Here is a 6,127-nt window from a genome sequence, read left to right as displayed (position 1 = left end):
TGAAATCGAATCTGTTGCTTCCGAATCCTATGGCCCACGAAAACAGCTACTTACACAAGCGGAAACAACACTTGCTGGTGCCAACCAAAATGAAAGGCTGAGGGAGAACGGAAAGTAATCCATAGAGAAAGTGTGTAACTAATCTTGCGAGGGGTAGGAGCAAGCCTCCTCTGCAGCAAGCGCTCAGGAAGGGAGAAGCACAGATAAGCATCTTCTACACTGAGAATGGCCTGTCTGAGCGAGCATAACCCTTGCCACAGAGAACAAAGATAACATATCAGTGTTCCAGAGAAAGACGATGTGAAGTACTGGATTGAGATGAGACCCAGCTTGAAATATAAAGCCTCAACATAGAGGTTTGCAGTAAAAACGGTTACAGGTTCTCAACTAAAAAATGCAGTGAAAATCCACTGAAAAGATGGGTCAGACTGGAATGATTCCCAGATGCTTCGTACTTGTAAAAGGAAACCAAACTGGAGAAGGTGTATGTGAAAGAAGTTGCCTGAAATGCTGAATGAGATGAGAAGGTTTATTGCTTACAAATTCTCCTCAACCACAGCATATTCGTAAAGGCCTGGAACGAATGCTGCTGCCATTACCACACAGTACACACATTATAATTATTTAATTTAGGAGAAAAACATAATCAAAGGAGAAAATGTAACTGAAACTGCAACTGTCTACTGACAGTGTGTGACACGTGACCAACACCACAGCTGCTTGTAACCCTTTATCATCATGAGGATAAAACTACTTCCCTATTTATTTAAACAAAATTCAAAGTCACAAGGATGCCGGAGAACCCTTAATGACCACAGTGATTATACCGAAGAACTACTTTCCTACATGCTACAACACTGTGTCAGCACACACTTGTTTGCTGTACACTGAACCCTTGTAGAGTCCCATGGAAGTCAGTGTTTCTCATGTGATTTAGAAAAATTCTGCTGTGTGTGATACCGTTAGGTCCGATAAGCATGTCCAAAATATGTGCTTACCCAAATCTAAATTGACGTTCAGTACAGCAACAGAACATTTCTCTTCTATAACTATTATGTTAATTTTACTAACATCTTTTTCATGTCAGAATTATTGGAACTGCAAAGGGAAAATGTGGACTTAATCAATGGAATAATTGATACCCAATTTTAGATTGGGTATTATTAAATTCCAGGCCAGACACTCACACAGATCAGTGTCTCGAGTGGCCTGTTGTGCTCCTAAAGATGCGACCACCTGGAAATCCAGTCCCAAGTACAGACCATTGTTGGATTGAAGTTGTGTCTATTTGATCAGTTGGTGTTTGAGAAGTTAAGATTTTGTCGACCTTACTCATGCTGAGAAGTATCTTACTTCCCGCGTAGCGTCACTGGTTTAAATTAGAATATTTGTGTGCAGATACGAGAGAGGAGGGTACTGTGTGAAATGATCTGCCTAAAAAACGTGACTGTCATTCGCGTGTATAAACATAACCTGGATTGGGGCCTATATTTGTAATCACGAATCTTTCTTTTTTTGGAGCATTCCAATTCATTCTAATAATAAGCTTCAATTATTTGGTGGACTTCAAATAAATTACTTGTCAACTACCCGTTCAATTAATTACAGAATATGTGCAATGAACACTTTGGGTGTAATCATCCAGGTCTAATACATACTTAGAAGTATGTACTCTGCTTTCTAGTAATGTTTAATTAAATAAAACATTTCATTCTACCTGAAAGTTTTTAAGAAGTCTTTGTTGGCCCAAAACAGTATTATTATTACTTGGCTCGGTCCCCAAACAGAACAAAATTTTGTTCAAACAGCCTAGCTGGTGACCACTTTCAATGTCTCTGCTCTATTTGAAGCTGGGGTCATTTGGTTTACTACAGAAGCTACTACCACTTTCTCAAAGGCACGCGAACTCGTTCCTTTTGTTATTTCTGGTTCCCACTGATACCCAAAAGTAAAGAGTAGCGAAAAGGTCCATGTTGAGGTTCTGTGTGACAGAATACAAATGGAGTGATACTTGATTGATTATTTACTTATGTGTGTGTTTATTTTTGTATATTTACATCCTCTTGAGCCTCTTCAAGCAATAATGTTCTTAATAAGTATTCCCATTTTTACAGATTTACTTTTTCAAAGAAGATACCTTGCAGTGAAATTACACTTAAGGCAGAACCTTGGTTGCGATCACACAGGCTTCAAGCGCTGCGCTGAGAGGGCATAATGGTAAAACAGTGGAGCTTGTCACCCTTCCCAAGACATTCTCACGATGCAGATGAAGGGTGCAAAGCCACATTCATTATTATCGACAAAAAATATACTGGCATATTACTATCTTGCGCCATCTAAACAAACAGGAAGAGGTGGGTGGGGAGAGAGTAACACAATTTGCATAGCCTGTGTTCCTCAATTTAGAACAGCACTTTGATGGGTACATCTTTGGTTCCTGGCACACCAACAAGGGATGTAAGCACATGAAACCCTCTGACATACCCCCAAATGCTTCAGGAAGTTCCTTGCTCTGGGTAACTCTTTGCTTTTCATGAAGATTTGTTGCTAACAAATACACTGGTAACCCCCGTTCTCGGCAGAGAAATCAGCAACTTCCAATCAGCACACAGATCGATTACCTCGTGAAACCTGGCAAAGAAAAAATGAGTCCCGGGCTGACTAACGGAGATAGCGCACACTCTGTCTCTCTCTGCATTTCCACCAACGCTCCCACACGAGCCAGCTGTGAGGAAGATTGGCTTTGACATCACGCCAGTAGCTCCTTGTAACATACGCCACCACTGAAAGAAATCCCCAGAGGGTCATCTCTTCCGCACTTGGGCTGCCTACCTGCATGTCAGGTGCACTACCTCACTGAACGGTGGCCTTCCCCGGGAGAGCAGATTGTTGAAATGGGAGGGCAGATGCTCGGCTCTGGGAAACGCCTGGCTGTGTCTGAACCGGCAGAGGGGAGCTGTGATGGCTTCAGGAAGCTTGTGCCTGGTATCGAACTAGATGAACCGAGTTAATCCAATGTTTTCTGCCGTAGTCTGGACTTTGGTGCTGTTCAAACAGCCGAATTTGCCAAGGTAGTTCCTTCCCACCTGGATACTTGGAGGATCTCATGCCCAGACCCATGGCTAACATTGTGTCCACTCTTCCCCCCCCAATCACATAAGAACAACAGGTCTCTCAGTAAAGCGTGTCAGAAAATGGAACTCCCTTCTAGTCAAAACCTCTGTTTTCACCCCACAGGCAAAAAAAACCAAACAACTGTTCTTCTCACAAAGGGAATTCCAGGAAGAAAAAAAAGGCATGTTGAGAGACCAAAACAGATTTGCCTGCTTCCTGGGTGCCCATCTGGAACAAGGTTGTCATGTTCATTGTTTTTCCTCAGGGTGGGCAGTGAAATCAGCGACAGCCGTCCAGCTCGGCGCTGGTAAAGCAAAGAGCTGGGGACCTCCTGCGCCACAGTTCCCTCTTCCCTCCCAAGCACCAGGTGCCCTGGGGAAGGGTGGGATTGAAGGAAGCTGTAAGGAGGTCAGAAGCGAGAGCAGCCAGGAAGTCATGGCTTGTCTTCCCAATAGCAGAGCTTGGCCATTTCTACAGAAAGGGCATTTCTTCCAGGATATCATTCTAATATAAAATTTCCCATCAGATAACCCTAGCAGAACTGGGTTTTCCTGACTGCTTTGTGTCAGCATGGGAGGGAACACATAGAAACTCACCTCCATGGTGATCTGGGACAGACACATCTGTCACAGAGAGTTAGGGATTTTCGGAGTGGCAAAAAAGGACTTAGAGATCCAAGTCCCCCTGAAATCTGTTGCCCGGTGTATCTTGTTCCAGTGATACATCTCTGGAACTACAAGTATTCAGCCGGCTTGAACATTTCCAGTAAATACCTCGAAAAACACCATCTGGGATTCTCCTTTTTGATTTCCCTTTCCTTCCTTTCACCGCACTCTGCAGATGTTCCAGTCTGGAAGGAGTGAGCAGGGCCGCATCCGCAACCCAGCCTCAGTGCCTGCCTGACCTTCCGATCCAAAATGTTAACACCCAACTGAGGATCCATCTTTTCCTTTCTTTTCCGTTGTCGTGTTTGATATGTCTCAGTGATTCTTCCTAGATGGGCACAGCAGTCACATTCTGCTTTTAACTCTACTCGGATTCTTCATTGAGGAGCGACTCTGTGAACCCTGCTGCTTTCATTCCCGCCCCTGGCCATCTCCGGCATTCTCCCGATACGCAGTGCCCTGCTTTCTTGCTGTTCGACTGAAGAACCAACTCAGGTATGCAGAAGCCTTTGAAGAAGACGAGTGAAAAGATTTCTTTAAATAACTGTGGCTTAGATCAGGAGAGGCAAACAGATGAGATTTGGGGCTTCCTGCTAGCTCAGTGGTGACGGGCTCATGCTTTGTCCTGCATTCCCCTAGCTGCCTGTCACCAGTTTTCCAGCCATTTCCTGGAAAGCAACCAACTGATTGTGTTCCCACTTTGCTATGGCTATAAACAATGACAAACTTGGCTCATCTGGCACCGCTCTGCTGAGCCTTATCTGGACCCCATTGCAACCCCCCATGAAGAAACTCCGTCCTGCCTAACTCTTTGCGTGTGTGCTGTAAATACCTGAAGATAGGTTTTGTATGAGTAAAGTGCCGTGGAGGCTGTGACTTCCCTACTATTGCTTCTGGCAGTCTCATGCCAATTCTCCATAACTCGCTCTGGCAAGCTGGCAGCTTCCAGCATCTGAAAGCCAAAAATAGGAAAGGGCATTTGCAGGGCGGTGATATGATGTGTGCTTGGCTTTAAAAAGGATCGCAAACTTAAGGCAGTGGAGAGCAAAAAGGCATACCAGTATCACCATGGATATGTGACATTAAACAAACCACTTGTCATGATACACAGCTGACTACTTGCCAAATGGAACAGGATCTTCTTATTATTCATTGTTTTGCCCTGCAAAACCTGCACAACCGTGAGAAGGAAAAATCTCCAGAAAGGTACTGTCACTTTTCTGACCATCCCTGGCCAGACTGGAGGTCCTGGGACAACGGTAACTCCCAGCCATCCACCAACTCACACGCATTTGAAGGCCAAAACGTGAAATCATGGTGGGCACCCTACTTAATCGCTGCAGGAAACGGAGCTGCGGGATGAGGTCACTTCCTCGAGGTAACTCTGACACTTGTAAAGCTTCCTGTCCTCCCATGGCTTTGATTCCATCCCTGCTGTCCCTCGCAGCTGGGGTGTCAGCCGGGTATTTTTCCGGCGTCTTATATGTGCCCACCCACTGCCGCCTGCCCGCGTGGCTTTGCTAAGGATTGTACCAGCCATGCAGGGAATTACCCTTCTCCTCTCTGCCACACCCCGCTGCACCCGGGAACCCAGCTCTGCCTCCACCTCAGCAGATGATGAGGTGGAGCTAACCCTCCTTTTGGTTTGGTTTCACCTTCATAGTTCACTGCGGCCAGGTAAGGGCCCACCCAAAAGGGGGCAAGAGGGCTACCACATGGACAGCATCTTGAAGCATCCCATTCGCCCTCGCCCGTGCCTCCCCAAGGAGGACCTCCTGCACCACTGCATCCTTGTGGAGTGCATGGAGGAGCAGAAACCCCATCTCAGCCTACATGATGGCCGCTTTGACCTCAGAAGAGGAGCACACAATTCCTCCTGTGCAGGGAGGGTGTCCTGTCTACCGCTGCCCCCTCGGCGTGCCCGTGGGCAGCTGAAAGGGGGAAAGCAGAGAAGGGGAAGAAAAAGCCAGGCGAAGGCACTATTGAAAATAGGCCACCATCCAGCGCTTCCCTGCAGCAGGCCTCCCCCGGCCCCTCAGCGCTTGCCTGCTACTTCAGCACGGCCACCCTTCAGAGAGGAGTTGGTGGATCTGGAGCAAGAGACAGGAGCGCCGGTCTCGGGGGGCTTGCACACGCGTGGCGCTGCCGGGGCGGTGCTGCGAGGCAGGGCGCTTGCCGCACAGGGGCGAGCGATAGGGGACGTGCCCAGCCAGGGCGACCGCCTTTGCAAAGCGCCTGCCCTCCCGCGCTCTGCATGTTCTGTTTTCCTTTGCCATTCCAAGAAAAACAATCATAAATAATGCTAATAAACCCCACCAAACCGGCCAAGGGCAAGAGTGGGTGGGCAC

This window comes from Pygoscelis adeliae, unplaced genomic scaffold (assembly GCF_000699105.1).
Source record: "Pygoscelis adeliae isolate BGI_AS28 unplaced genomic scaffold, ASM69910v1 Scaffold172, whole genome shotgun sequence".
Classification (NCBI taxonomy): domain Eukaryota; kingdom Metazoa; phylum Chordata; class Aves; order Sphenisciformes; family Spheniscidae; genus Pygoscelis; species Pygoscelis adeliae.
Note: the sequence above shows the minus strand (reverse complement) of the source record.